The sequence below is a fragment of the Heterodontus francisci genome, chromosome 10 (assembly GCF_036365525.1).
Source record: "Heterodontus francisci isolate sHetFra1 chromosome 10, sHetFra1.hap1, whole genome shotgun sequence".
Lineage (NCBI taxonomy): Eukaryota > Metazoa > Chordata > Chondrichthyes > Heterodontiformes > Heterodontidae > Heterodontus > Heterodontus francisci.
This window is the reverse complement of record NC_090380.1, coordinates 117,478,232-117,493,982: the sequence shown is the minus strand read 5'-3', so window position 1 is coordinate 117,493,982 and position 15,751 is coordinate 117,478,232. Positions and strand designations below refer to the sequence as shown.

Sequence of the window (15,751 nt, the reverse complement as noted above, 5' to 3'; positions counted from 1 at the left end):
TGTTTCCAGTGACAGGAGGATTGTTAATCAGAGGAGAGGGATTTAAGATACCTGGCAGAATAACCAAAGTTAGATGAGAAGAATCTTTCTAAGTGCGAGTTGTGATTTGGAATGCGCTCTACATAAGGGTGATAGATTCAATAATAACAACTTTCAAAAGGGAATTGGATAAATACTTGAAAAGGAGAAATTTACAAGGCTATGTGGAAAGGGCAGGGAGAGTGGGACGCTTGTGCAGACGTGATGGGCTGAATGGCCGCCTTCTGTGCTGTCTCATTCTATAGTTGACACAGGCAAAGATAAAGAGATTTTCTTGTCTTTGTGTATGTGGTGGGTTGTTGTTCTTCATCATCTGAGGATGTAACATCAGTTGCAATATTTATTTGTTTGTTCGTTGGTGTCACCTTCTTCCCAGAAGGTTGACTGCCGTGGATCTCCACTTCTGTGCTGTCCTTACACATTCTGCACAGGTCTTTTGCATCCAGTCCATTATATCTGTCATCCATTTTCAATATTTATAAAAGGGCCTGGTTTTCAAGAGTTAATGTTGGAAGTAATGAGGCACAGTGGGCCCCAAACAGCCTTGTCAATTTAGGCTTCACCAGGGATCACAGGCCTCGGTGACATCAGGAGCAGGAAACTGGGATTTCAAGGGACCTGGCCTGTGAACCTGATGTAAATTCTCATTGGGTTGAAAACAAAAGGCATTGACCTGAAGGGGGTTTATTAGAATTCAAGTGAGCACTCGTTACTGTTCAGAAACATTCCCAGGCCCTCAGGCAATGATTTCCTCAGGAAATATTGCTTTTCAGGGGCCAAACTCAAACACGTACGTGAGCCGTACAGTAAAGAGAGAAGGCAATGAATTATTTATTTCAGTTGGCAAGTATTGGAGAAAGAACTTTACTCTGTATCTAACCCCATTTTTTTTTCTGGTAGCTTTTATACCCCAGGCCCCTTTTATATATTTTAAAATAACTTTATGAAAATCAAATAAATAAACAAAAACCTCAAATTAAAATGCCATTCTCGGCGTCGACAATGCACTCCAGTCCCTGCGGTGCCCACCGGTCACGGAAGGCCTCAAGCGTACCGGCGGACACCGCGTCCTCCTTCTCCAGGGACACCCGGGTGCGAACGTAACCGCGGAAGAGGGGCAGGCAATCAGGTCGGACAGACCCCCTGACGGCCCGCAGCCTGGACCTGTGAATTGCCACCTTGGCCAGGCCCAGGAGCAGACCGACGGAGATCTTCCTCCCGGCCCATGCCCCTCCACTCTGGGTGTCCAAAGATCAGGAGTGTGGGACTGAAGTGCAGCCAAAACTTGAGGAGCAGCCCCTTCAAATACTCGAACAGCGGCTGCAACCTCGCACACTCCGTATATACGTGAAACACGGATTCGTCCAGGCCACAGAAATTACAGGCGGCCCGGGAATCTGTGAACCTACTTAAAAGCCTATTGCACGGGACTGCCTTGTGCAGCACACTCCACCCCAGGTCCCCGATGTAAAGGGGGAGGACTCCTGCGTAGAGAGACCTCCATCGGGGTTTCCCCTCGCTGCCAGATGGCAACGCGGACTGCCAGGGCGTGTCCGGCCAGCTGACGAGGGCGAGGAAGTGGAGAGTGTGCAGGAGCAGCCCGTACAGGAAACCCCTCCGCGCCAATTGGAATGGCACGGAGGGCATTTCTGAGAGGCGGCTCGGGTTGTGCGGGAATGCCTCCCGAGGAGGGTTTCGGGGCCTGGGTCCAATGAGCAGTTCCAGCTGAGCAGGGGTCAGCTCGGCCGGGAGTGCTCCGCACTCCCGAGCCCCCTTGCCACATGCAGTGAGGGGCATCCCGGGGGCTTCGGCTGCTCCTCCACCCACTGGTCCGTCCCCAGAGTCGGCCACCCAGACGGCCGAGGTGCTCTCCTTTGCCGGCAGGGGAGTGCCCCGATGGAGGTGACCATGTTCCAGACTCGGAATAGATCCCGGTAGAAGACAGGCAACTCCCTCAGAGAGGCGCGGCTAACTGTCTCCGCCGGGAGCTGCGTGTCGTCTTGAAGGCAGTGATACTGGCGGAACAAATACTTCACCAGTGCACACCATCTGGGAGGACGCTCGACGTACAGGTATCTCTGCAGGGTCTAAAGACGGAGAGTTGCAGCCTGGGTGCGGACGCACACCAGCGACTGGCCGCCCTCCTCAATCAGGAGATTCAGGACCATGGCAGAAACCTAGTGTTTCCTCTTGCCCCAGAAGAAATCGATGAGTTTCTTCTGGATCTTGGTGGCGAATGCAGTGGGCGGGGCCAAAGTGACCAACCGGTACCACATCATGGAGGCCACCAGTTGGTTTATGACCAGCGCTCGGCCCCTGTAGGAAAGCACTCGGAGCAGTCCTGTCCAGCACCCCAGCCGAGTGGTGACTTTCACTTCCAACTCCTGCCAGTTTGCCGGCCAGGCTTCCTCAGCGGGGCTAAGGTGGACTCCCAGATAGAGGAGGTGCGTGGCGCTCCATGCAAAAGGTGTCATCTCCTCCTGCAGGAAGTCCACCCGCCACTGACCCACCAGGAGACCGGAACATTTCTCCCAATTGATCCTCGCGGAGGACGCGGCAGAAAAGGTCTGCTGGCAGTCGCGCATCCTGCACTAGTCAACAGGATCTGCGACCGCGAGGAACACATCATTGGCGTAAGCCGAGAGGACGACCCGCATGGCCGGCTCGAGCAGAGCCAATCCCGTCAACCTCCTGCAAAGCAGGCACAGGAACGCCTGCACATAGATGGTGTACAATTGGCCGGACATGGGGCATCCCTGACGCACTCCTCTCCCAAAGCGAAGGGGTGCCATCAAAGACCCGTTAACTTTGACTAGACACTCTGCGGCGGCGTATAAAAGTCAGACCTGGCCCACAAAATGCGGCCCGAGTCCGAAAGCGCGCAGAATCTCGAAAAGATATTTGTGATCCACCCTGTCGAATGCCTTCTCCTGATCGAGGGAGAGAAAGGCCACCGACAGACCAGTCCTCTGGGAAAGATGGATCAGGTCCTGGACCTGGATGTTGTCCTGGATGGACCGGCCCAGGACCGTGTAGGACTGGTCGGGGTGGATCATATGGGCCAGCACGGAGCCCAGGCAGGTAGACATAGCCGGGCAAAGATCTTGTAATCCGTGCTGAGGAGGGAGACCGGACGCCAGTTTTTAAGCAGGCAGAGATCGCCCCTCTTCGGCAGCAGAACGATGACTGCCCTGCTCCATGAGAGGGGCATCTCCCCGGTCGCCAGGCTTTCCCCCAGAAGGCCCTGAGGAGCTCCACAGTCAGCCCGTCCAGCCCCGGGGATTTGCCCCTCGAGAGCTGGTGGAGGGCGCCGGTCAGCTCTGCCAACGTGAGCAGAGCCTCCAATCCTTCAACGCCCTCCGGGCTGACCTGCGGCAGGTCCTCCCACAAAACTCTGCGCACATCCTTGCTGGACGGATCTGGAGAGAACAATGCACTGTAATAAGTACGGACCAGGAGGCCCATTCCCTCTGGATCCGCGATGGAGGATCCGTCGTCGACCAGCAGCTCAATGTCCAGTGAGTAGAAGAAGGTTGAGGCGCGGTTCAAATCTTCCAGGATCTGGATCCGTGACCTCACGTACGCGCCTTGGGACCCGACGAGCTGCAGGTCCCTCAGCGCACCCTTCTTCTCTTTGTACGCCTGCCACAGGGCCGGGTCCGTGACGGCATGACCAAGGCGGGACTCCAAGTCGAGCACCTCCCTCTCTCGGAGCCTGATCTCGGCTTCCCACCTCTTGGTTGATCCCTTCGCATACTCCTGACAGAAGATGGGGAGGTGAGTCTTGCTCACATCCCACCATAGCCTCAAGGAGGGGAAGCCCCCCTGCTTCCTTGTCCAGTCGGCCCAGAATCGACAGAACGAGTCCTGGAATCGATCGTCCTCCAGCAGCCGGTTGTTAAAGCGCCAGTACGCGGACCCCGCCCACGTGCGGAGCGGAGTGAACTCCACCCACACCAGGTGGTGGTCCTAGCACGGCACCAGCCGCATGGAGGCCGCCGAGACGCGGGAGACGTACGCCTGCGAAAAGTAGAGGCGGTCGATTCGCGACCCTCCTCCTCCAGACCTCCACGTGAAGGCGCTGGTGTCAGGATGGAGATTCTGCCAGATGTCCACCAAGTTGAGGGAGCTGATCAGTCCCCTCAACCTCTCCACCGATGCTTGGCCGCGCTGGGGACCGGAGCGATCCCCCACCTCGAGGGTGCAGTTAAAATCCCCCCCGAGGATGATGCACTCGCCGCTATCGATGGAGCTCAAGAGAGCGGACATTTCTTCAAAGAAGCGCGCTTGCAACGCACCAGGCCTGGGCGCGTGCACGTTCACATAGCGGAGCGGCACGCTACCCAGGCGATCGGCGAGGTGTGGCAAATGGCCCGGCACAAGCTCCTTGACCCCCAAGATCTCCAGCTGAAAAGTTGGGGCTAACAAGATAGCCACCCCACTAGAAATAGGGGTGAGGTGACTCATGTAGACCCCAGGTGGCTTCGTCTCCCGGAACGGTGTGGGTTTCCCGCAGAAAGCTCACCGCATATCTCCCTTCCCTGAGGACTGAGAGATTGTGAAATCTCATGTCAAAGGGACTTAAAACCCGTCACCAACACCTCACTGTGAGGAGGGAGTGGAAGTGCACCTGGCCCTCCACTCCCCCAGCAACCCATTGAGGAACACATTAAAACGGCGCCTCTCAACCAGTTTCACGTCCGCGCGCTTGCCCGCTATCTTAAGGGCGGCACGGACGGACTGTATGATCAGCGCCAGATTCGACCAACGGTCGAGGGCCAGCTGAACTTTATTGCGGCAACCCCTGCAAACCGCGAGGAAATCCCGGAGTTCCGCCATGGGGATGAGAGGAGATTCGGTGGGAGGCACGAGGGACTCCACCACCTCACTGGCGATGGAATCAAGGTCATCCTCCGTGCCCCGCACCGATTCCCCATCCTCCTCCGGGTCGTCACCGCCAGCGGCCGACACATCCACCACACACAGTGGGGCGAACATCCCAGCCGCGCCAGCTGGTCCTGCCTCCGTCACGATCCCACCCCCAGCATTGATGGCGGAGGAGTCCTCTCTGGGTTCTACTGTGAAACTGGAGCCTGTGGGCGCCAGCAGTCCAGGACCTCCCTCCACCTCCGTCCCCAGGCCAACGAGTGGTCCAGCGGAGACAGAAGTTCCCGACTCCGGAAATCCAGCCGGAGCCGATACCGGAGGCGGAGAGAGGAGGCCATCTCCTGCTCCCCCAGCACCCACAGGCCCAGCAGATGGGGCAGCATTCTCAGTTATAACCGGGTCGGGTGTCTCCTGGTTGGTGGTGGACTCCGGCTGGGAGGGCCAACCCTCTGGGGCCTCGCCCTCCCCTTCACTCAGGGCACCCGACCCAGTAGCAGTGGCAGAATGGGCGGCGTCCCCAGGCTCCCCCACCACAAGCAGGGTCCCACTTACTCCTTCAGGAGGGGACTCATGTACCGGGGCCTACCCCTCCCCTCCAACCTGAGGAATAGGGTGCTCCTGCCCGGACTTTGTAGTCTTGTTGGTGGCGGTTGGGGAAACCTGGGGACCCGAAACAGGAGACAGCTCCCCTCCAACAGATGGGCCCTGCACCATTTCTGTGGAGGGGTGCCTTCTCCTCTTTTTCCCACCAGGGCGCAGAGGCTCAGAGACCTCCATGTCATCAGAGGCCTCCGCCTCCGCACCCTCCTCCTTTTTAGTCACCCTGGGCCTGAGCCCAGCCCTGGGACAGGTGGATTCCGTGAGAACGGGCTTTGGGCTGAGCTCATGCTCGGGTTGTTTCAATGTGTCCAGGGGACACGCCTCTTGATGTTTCTTTTGCCTCCGCGTCTTCCTTCCACTCGGACGGGCACTCCCCTCCCCGCTGGAGGCTGTGAAAACCACAGCCTCCGGAACCGACTGAGCGGTGTCTGTTGGATGTGTGGGGGGTGTGGGAGGACCATGGGCCGCCGAGGTGGAGCTGGCGGCCGGGAGGTTGGGGCAGTTCTTACGAACATGCCCCACCCCCTTGCAGACGTGGCACCTCGCCCTGTCCGAGGTCCAAAAGACGCGGTAGGCCGTCCCCTGGAACTGCACATCAAACTGGCCTTCCGAGTCCTCCTCCCGCGCCAGCTGCATAAATAACTGGCGGCGGAAGGAGTAGACATGTTGGAGGCTGTGCTCCCGAAGACCAAGCCGGACTGGGGTGATCCCCGACCTCACCTCCCCCATGTGGTGCAGGTGGGGAAGGAGGAGCTCACTGGGAATAAAGGGTGGGACGTTTGATAACATTAACTGCTGCGCAGTGGCCCCCAGAGGGTCCACCGGCAGGAACATCCCACCCACAGTGAGCCCTTTATTCAGGGCCAGGGACACGGCCTGCTCGGTCTTCAGGAAGAACACAGCCTTCCCGTACATTTTTGAGGCTGCCACAATGGCCGAGGGGCCGACAACCTCGGCCATTGCCTTTACACAGGCCTCTATAGACATATTGGGGTGGGGGTAGCTCTTTACCCCATGGTTTGAAGTAATTAATTTAAAAGGTGACGGGGTCACACGGGTGGCCACAGAGGCTACAGCCGCATAGGTATGAGAAGGCCCCGCCACCGGTGATGATGGGCTTGCCATGGCTCAAGAGCCAAACCCACCCCCAAATTGCAGGCAAGCAAGCAAACAAACAAAGTAACCAACTAGGAGGTTTGGGGAGAGGCTGAGGGTATACAGGAAAGGGGAAAGACAGGCTGCAAGCGATGACTTTATTTTTTTTTCTCCTTAAAGGGTGGTACTCTGAGCACTGTAAACACTGCTGGTCTTCTGGTTGGGGGAGGCGTCTTCACCTGGGTCAGCTGAAGCTGCCCAGGCACTATTTATCCCCTTGTGTATATTAGCCAGGCAGCTTCAGCTGACTCAGGCTGGGCAATTGGGGTGGGGAAGGAACTTCCCTGCAACTTTAGTGCAGCTGCACAGCTCCCTGCAGAATTGTATAGCCCCCACCCCTTGTTCTTCTGGCCTCTTCCACCTCCCACAACAGTCCAAATAAAGTAAGAGTCTGGTGCTCAAAACCCACCTCGAAATACAGGCTTAATCCAAAAGTCTTTCCTCCTCTGCAGCAAAAGTTGTTGAAAAGTTTTTGCAGTGTCTCCTCAGCACTCCTTCTCCAGCAGCACTTGCAGCACTGTCAGCTGCACCTCGTTGAGGCACTCAGTATTCCCAATCACAGAGGAGCCAATCCCCGTTTTTTTTTCAACTTTGAAACTGACTTTTATTTCGGGGTACAGAACCAAAAGTCACTGTGTGTCGATAACATTAGTTTAGTATTCAGAGCCTGAAACATTGCTGCAGTGAAATTAGCTACAAGGAAATGCACATTTTCTTTGTAAAGAAAAAACAGTCAAATCATTGTTAGGAATTTTGTCCTGGGAGTGTTTGATGGGACAGTGCAGAGGGAGCCTTGCTCTGTATCTGACCCCGTTTTTTTTTCAGTCCATAAAATTTATTCAACTGTTACTATCCGAAAGAGCTGAGTGTTATTCAGTGAACTGTGGGATAACAGTGGTCTTTTCGCTCACATAGATGCCATCCAGGAATTTATGAATATCCTTCTTTTTCACTGTTGTTGCTTGCTGAATAAGAGCAGCTTTAATCCATTATGTCTGAACAACTGCACCCTTCTCAGAGACTTAAATACCATCCAAGAACTTTCGGATATCCTTATTTTTGACTGTTGTTGCCAGTTGAATCAGGACAGCAGAGTTGGATACCAGCTCTATGTCGTTTCCCTCAAGGACAAGCTCGTCTTTCTGGGCCTGGGAAACTATACATGAAACACCTGGCTTCATACGCACTCTACGAATATACATTTCTCCCAGGAAGTTACGGATTTCTACTAGAGATCCTGTCTCCTGAACAACCACATTCATGGGGAATTGAGCATCCACTGATCTCATCTTGTAACGGAAACCTACTGTGATGCCCTTGATCATGTCATGTACGTGACTGCAGATTTTCCGCACCGTAGCCAGCTCTTTTCTGTTACCCCACCATTTGTCAACTTGAAGCTTCTTTTTCTTGATGCCAAGAAGACTGAGTTCCAGGTTGATATGGTTAAATTCCCTGCGCAATGTTCCTCGAGGCCCCTTTACAATGACAGTATGGCCTTTCAAAGTGACATCAACACTGTCAGGAATGTCAACAATCTGGTTGCTGAGAATGGTCTTCATTCTCGCTCAAGATGGAGGACCCCGTGCTGTACCTGTCCTGGGAGTGTTTGATGGGGACAGTGCAGAGGGAGCTTTATTCTGTATCTAACCCCGTTTTTTTTTAACTTTAAAATAACTTTAATGGTAGCAACTTTGTACAGATTAATCTTTCTTCGCAGTTGCCTTTCTCATTGCTGCCAGCACATTGCTGAGTTCTTCTCTCTTCCCATTTTTTTTTTTTTTCTTTTTTTCCAATCCCAGTGCTGTACCTGTCCTGGGAGTGTTTGATGGGGGACAGTGTCGAGGGAGCTTTACTCTGTATCTAACCCCGTTTTTTTTTAGAGGGAGCTTTATTCTGTATCTAACCCCCGTACTGTACCTGTCCTGGGAGTGTTTGATGGGGACAGTGTAGAGGGAGCTTTATTCTGTATCTAACCCCGTGCTGTATCTCTCCTGGGAGTGTTTGATGGGGACTGTGCAGAGGGAGCTTTATTCTGCATCTAACCCCGTGCTGTACGTCCTGGGAGTGTTTGATGGGACAATGTGAGATTTGGACAGGGATTGGATTTAAAACACGGACCGGGGTCCCTCTGAAGCGCAAGATGGGAGAGACTAAATGAGTCAGTGCTCCTGCTGTTCATCAATTACTAACTCTGATGGAAGCGAGTGAAATCCTGTTTGGGATGAAGATGGGGATCGGAAACGGCATGGATGCTATTCCAAATGGAATAGTCGATAGTCACTGCACCCACAGCACCATAACTCAGTGAGAACCAAGGTGGGGGAGGGACAATCGGGGAGTGAGGGAGAAAAAAATAACTTCTGCAAACAGGCCGTGGAATTAATTTCTTTTCTCAAGAAAGGAATTATTCTTGACAGTTTAATTGTGTGATAGACGGAGTTGGATGTCTGTCTGACTGTGTGTAATTATGAACACAAGACATCTCAGACAGAGCCTTTCGAAAAAATAGCTGTGTATTCATTAAGAGATTGATCTTGCAATAACCTTAGGGCCTCACTTGCTGCAGCAGATATTTAATATACTGGGTTCTGGAAAGGAAGACAAACACAATGATTGGCGGAATTCGACAGAGAAATAGAATTCATGTCTGAATTTAACTTCTGGTGCTTGGGAAATAGAATGAAGGGAGTGAAGTGAGAAAATGAGAGAGGGACAGAGAAAGAAATGGGAAGGCAAGGAGAGATAATGAGAGAAATAAACTGATAAAGGGGTGACTGAAAGAAGAAAATGATAGACAGGGAGTGAGGGAAAGGTTGGGCGAGAAAGACATGGAGATAGAGAGAAAGAGTGAGGGGAAGAATGAATGAGGGGAGAGAGAAAGAGAGAAAGACTGAGAATAAAAGATAAAGCGGGAGAGAGAAAATTGCGGAGCAAGAGATAAAGAGCAGAATTGAAAGAGGCAAGGGGAGAGAAAGACGGAAAGTAAATGAGATAAAGGTTGAGATAGGAGGCAGAAAGGAATAGAAAGAGTGCGTGAGAAAGGAAGATAGCGAGAGAAAGCATAAGAAAGCCAACTTAAAATAAAATGGAGTCAAAGTGAGTAAATAGGGGTTTCCCTAGCTCATTGCCAATGGTGCTGTTTTTCACCAGGGTTTCCCTTGCTGGTTAAACCAGAGAATTGAGTAGGTCCCCGGGGAACCTCCCCTCAACCCGAGCTGCCCTGTGCACATCTTCACAGCCAAAGGAACAAAAAATAGAGCACAATAATAGAATGGTTATAACACAGAAGAGGGCCATTTGGCCCATTGTGTTTGTGCTGGCTCTCTCCAAGAGCTATTCAGCTAGTCTCACTCCCGCGCCCTGTCCCCATAGCCTGGGAAATATTTTTCTTCAGATAATTATCCAATTCCCATTTGATAGCCATGATTGAATCTGCCTCCACCACACTTAGACCGAACCACTCGCTGCATAAAAACACTTTTCCTCAGGTCACCTCTGCTTCTTTTGCCACTGACCTGAAATTAGTTTCCTCTGGTTCTCCACCCTTTCACCAATGGGACCAGTTTCTCTCTATCTACTCTGTCCAGAACCCACATAGAAAAAATAAATGCTCATGGAAAAAAATTAGTTGAGCGGAAGAGCTGTCCATGAGCAGATGATGAACTGGTCGATCAAGATATAGAATGATGAGAGCAGGGAAGGAGACTACTCAGACCAGGTAGTCCATGCTGGCTCTCGACAAGGGCAACTCAGCTGGTTTCACTCGCTGCCTTTCCCAAATATCGTCACTTCCAATAAAACTCCAGCCATGGCAGTACTGAGGGAGTGCTGCACTGTCGGAGGGGCAGTACTGAGGGAGTGCTGCACTGTCGGAGGGTCAACTATGAGGGAGTGCTGCACTGTCGGAGGGTCAACACTGAGGGAGTGCTGCACTGTCGGAGGGGCAGTACTGAGGGAGTGCTGCACTGTCGGAGGGTCAACACTGAGGGAGTGCTGCACTGTCGGAGGGGCAGTACTGAGGGAGTGCTGCACTGTCGGAGGGTCAACACTGAGGGAGCTCTGCACTGTCGGAGGGGCAGTACTGAGGGAGTGCTGCACTGTCGGAGGGGCAGTACTGAGGGAGTGCTGCACTGTCGGAGGGGCAGTACTGAGGGAGTGCTCAACTGTCGGAGGGGCAGTACTGAGGGAGTGCTGCACCGTCGGAGGGTCTGTATTGAGGGAGCGCTGCACGGTTGGAGGGTCAGGTCTGAGGGAGCGTTGCACTGAGGGTCAGGACTGAGGGAGCGCTGCACTGTCGGAGGGGCTGCATTGTCACAGGGTCAGTACTGAGGGAATGCTAAACTGTCGGAGGGTCTGTATTGAGGGAGTGCTGCACCGTCGGAGGGGCAGTACTGAGGGAGTGCAGCACCCTTGGAGGGGCAGTACTGAGGGAGCGCTGCACGGTTGGAGGGTTAGCACTGAGGGAGTGCTGCACTGTCAGAGGGTCAGGACTGAGGGAGCGCGGCACTGAGGGTCACGACTGAGGGAGTGCTGCACTGTCGGAGGGTCAGGACTGAGGGAGCGCTGCACTGTCAGAGGGGCTGCATTGTCACAGGGGCAGTACCGAGGGAATGCTAAACTGTCGTAGGGTCTGTATTGAGGGAGTGCTTCACTGTCAGAGGGGCAGTACTGAGGGAGTGCTGCACTGTCGGAGGGGCTGCACCATCAGAGGGTCAGTACTGAGGGAGTGCTGCACTGTCAGAGGGGCAGTACTGAGGGAGTGCTGCACTGTCGGAGGGGCTGCACCATCGGAGGGTCAGTACTGAGGGAGTGCTGCACTGTCAGAGGGTCAGTACTGAGGGAGTGCTTCACCGTCGAAGGGGCTGAACCATCGGAGGGTCAGTACTGAGGGAGTGCTGCACTGTCTGACGATCAGTACTCAGTGAGTCCTGTACTGATGGAGAAGCAGTACTGAGCCTCTGGGTAGGGTGTGGTTACTGAGAGAGGTTATTGTTCGTGGAGGGGTGAGAGGAAATGGTAATAGTTATGTGGATAACCACACACCACTCCCTATAACCAGACAGATATGACCCCAGTGAGGTTTTGTTCTATGATGTACCAGTTATGGATACGATTGACACAGTGACCTTCTGGCTGGTCTCGAAAATACGAACTAGGAGCAGGAGTAGGCCACTCGGCCCCTCGAGCCTGCTCCACCATTCAACAAGATCATGGCTGATCTGATTGTAACCTCAACTCCACATTCACCCCTTCCCCCAATAACCTTTCACCCCCTTGTTTATCAAGAATCTATCTCCCTCTGCCTTAAAAATATTTAAAGACTCTGCTTCCACTGCCTTTTGAGGAAGAGAATTCGGAAGACTCACAACCCTCAGAGAGAAAACTTTTCTCCTCATCTCTGTCTTAAATGGATGACCCCTTATTTTTAAACAATGATTCTAGATTCTCCCACAAGGGGAAACACATCCATCTCGTCAAGACCACTCAGAATCTTATATGTTTCAACCAAGTCATCCCTTACTCTTCTTAACTCCAGCAGATACAAGCCTAGCCTGTCCAACCTTTCCTCATAAGATAACCTGCCCATTCCAGGTATTAGTCTAGTGAACCTTCTCTGAACTGCTTCCAACACATTAACATCCTTCCTTAAATAAGGAGACCAATACTGTACACAGTACTCCAGATGTGGTCTCACCAATGCCCTGTGTAACTGAAGCATAACCTCCCTACTTTTGTATTCAATTCCCCTCGCGATAAACAATCACATTCTATTCGCTTTCCTTATTACTTGCTGTACCTGCATACTAACCTTTTGCGATTCATGCACGAGGACACCCAGATCCCTCTGCATCTCAGAGCTCTGCAATCTCTCACCATTTAGATAATATGCTTTTTTATTCTTTCTGCCAAAGTGGACAATTTCACACTTTCCCACATTATACTCCATTTTCCAGATCTTTGCACACTCACTTAACCTATCCATATCCCTTTGTAGCCTCCTTATGTCCTCTTCACCACTTACCTTTCTACCTGTCTTTGTGTCATCAGCAAATTTAGCAACCATACCTTTGGTCCCTTCATCCAAGTCATTTATATAAATAGTAAAAGTTGAGGCTCCAGCACTGATCCCTGTGACACACCACTCGTTACATCTTGCCAACCAGAAATGACTCATTTATGCCTACTCTCTGTCTCCTGTTAGCTAGCCAATCTTCTATGCCTGATTACCTTGAATTTTTCTAAATGCCCTGCTATAACGTCTTTAATAATAGCTTCTAATATTTTCTATAAGACAATGTTAAAGCTAATTGGTCTGTAGTTTCCTACTTTCTGTCTCCCTCCCTTTTTGAATAAAGGAGTTACATTCACGATTTTCCAATCCAATGGAACCTTCCCCGAATCTAGGGAATTTTGGAAAATTAAAACCAATGTATCAACTATCTCACTAGCCACTTCTTTTTAACACCCTAGGATGAAGTCCATCAGGACCCAGGGACTTGTTAGCCCACAACTCCAACAAATTGCTCAGTACCACTTCCCTGGTGATTGTAATATTCTTGAGTTCCTTCCTCTCTTTCATTTCCTGATTTACAGCTATTTCTGGGATGCTACTTGTACCCTTTATGGTGAAGACCAATATAAAATACCTGTTCAATTCATCTGCCATCTCCCTATTTTCCATTATTAATTCCCCAGACTCACTTTCTATCGGACCAATGCTCACTTTGTTAACTCTTTTCTTTTTAAAATATCAATAGAAACTCTGACTATCTGTTTTTATATTTCTAGCTAGCTTTCTCTCATACTCTAATTTTTCCCTCCTTATTAATCTTTTAGTCATTCTTTACTGTTTTTTATATTCTGTCCAATCTTCTGACCTTCCAACAAACTTTGCACAATTATATACATTTCCTTTAAATTTGATACTATCTTTAATTTTTTTAGTTAACCACGGATGGCAGGTACCACCCTTGGAATTTTTCTTTCTCGTTGGAATATATCTATTCTGTGTATTCTGAAATATCCCCTTAAATGTCTGCCACTGCATCTCTATTGATATATCCCTCAACCTGATTTGTCAGTTCACTTTAGCTAGCTCTGCTTTCATGCCCTCATAATTGCCCTTCTTAAATTTAAAATACTAGTCTTGGACCCACTCTTCTCTCCCTCAAACTGAATGTAAAATTCAATCATATTATGATCGCTGCTGTGTCAGGGCACCTTAACTATGAGGTCATTGCACATTACCAGGTCTAGTATAGCCTGCATGCTGGTTGGCTCCAAAACCTGCTGTTCTCAGAAACTATTGCAAAAACATTCTATGAACTCTTCATATAATAAATAATATATAATGAACTCCTCATCTTGGCTACCTTTGCCCATCTGATTTTTCTAGTCTGTATGATTTCTGGCAAGCTATCATTATTTCTTCCTTTATACCCTATCCTACCATGTGGTTACTGTTAGGGGGCCTGTACACCACTCCCACAAGTAATTTCTTGCCGTTATCATGTCTCATCCCTGCCCAAACTGCTTCTACATCCTGGTTTCCTGAACTTAGGTCATTCCTCTCTAATGTGCTTGTACCATCATTAATTAACAGAGCCACCCCTCCATCTTTTCCTCGCTTCCTGTCCTTCCTAAATGTCATGTTCCCTTCAATATTCAGGTCCCAATCTATGTCGTCCTGCAGCCATGTCTCTGTAATGGCTATCAGATTGTACTTACTTATTTCTGTTTGCGCTGTCAGTTCATCTGTTTTGTTTTGAATGCTACGTGCATTCAGATACCGAGCCTTTATTTTTGGTCCTTTTTATTATTTTTGTAAACTCTAGCTTTATCTGCTGACTTACTCTTATATTTGTACTCACTGTGCCTTGCTGTCACGGTCTGTTTATCTTTTTCCATATTAATACCTTTCTCTCTTGCCTTGTCTCTATTCTTTGATTTTCCACATTTTCCCAAATTTGATCCCTTGCTCCACTGTTTAGTTTAAAACTCTCTCTACTTCCCTAGTTATGCGGCTCGCTAGAACACTGGTTCCAGCATGGTTTGTGTGAAGACTGTGCCAACGGTTCGGCCCCCACTTTCTCCAGTACTGGTGCCGGTGCGCCACGAACTGGAACCAACTTCTACCACACCAGTCTTTGAGCCACACATTCATTTCTCTAATATTATTTGTCCTTTGCCAATTTGCATATGACTCAGGTAATAATCCAGAGATTATTATCTTTGAGGTTCTGCCTCTTAACTTGGTGCCTAGTTCCTCATACTGACTATGCAGAACCTCTTTCCTTGTCCTCCTATATCGTTGGTACCTACATGGACCAAGAAGATGAGATCCTCCCCCTCCCACTGTAAGTTCCTCTCTAGCCCTGAGCAGATGTCTTGAACCCTGGCAGGCAACACAGCTGTCTGGACTCTCGCTCTTGGCTGCAGAGAACAGTGTCTATCCCCCTGTCTATACTGCCCCCCACTACCATTACATTCCTATTCACTCACCCCACTTGAATGGTTTCCTGCACTATGGTGCCATGGTTAGTTTGTTCATCCACCTTGCAACCCTTCTCTTATCCATACAAGCTGAAAGAATCTCAAACCTGTTGGACAATTTCAAGGGCAGAGGCTTCTCCACTTCTGCCTTCATTGATTCCGCTACCTGCCTCACTCGCAGTCACATCCTCCTGACCTTGACCACTGACCAAATATAAGACGCTATCCTAAAGGGTGTGACTGCCTTCTGGAATGAAGTGTCCAGATAACTTTCACCCTCCCCGATGCACCGGAGTGTCTGTTGCTCAGCCTCCAGTTCACTGACTCTGAGCCGAATCTCCTCGAGCTACAGACACTGCAGACATGTTTGCCACATACTCCATGAGCTCCCACATACTGCAGCTACAACACATCACCTGCACTGCCATCATTATTGTGTTTTAAATATTGAATTAATTATTAATTTAATTAATAGGAAATACCAGCCAATCGATGAAGCTTTACTACCTTCCAATTACTAAAATGACTCGGGTTTTTGAAAGATAAATGAGATAAACTCTAACTTACCAATTAA

The 15,751-nt window shown here is 50.5% G+C and overlaps 1 protein-coding gene and 1 pseudogene across 1 annotated transcript in view; one reads left to right on the top strand and one right to left on the bottom strand.

The window, feature by feature from the left end:
- The window catches only part of robo1 (roundabout, axon guidance receptor, homolog 1 (Drosophila)), a 1,072,119-nt gene that overhangs the window by 206,792 nt on the left and 849,576 nt on the right, over positions 1-15,751 (top strand). The window lies entirely within an intron of this gene.
- Positions 7,681-8,256, bottom strand: LOC137374277 (large ribosomal subunit protein uL6 pseudogene; annotated as a pseudogene).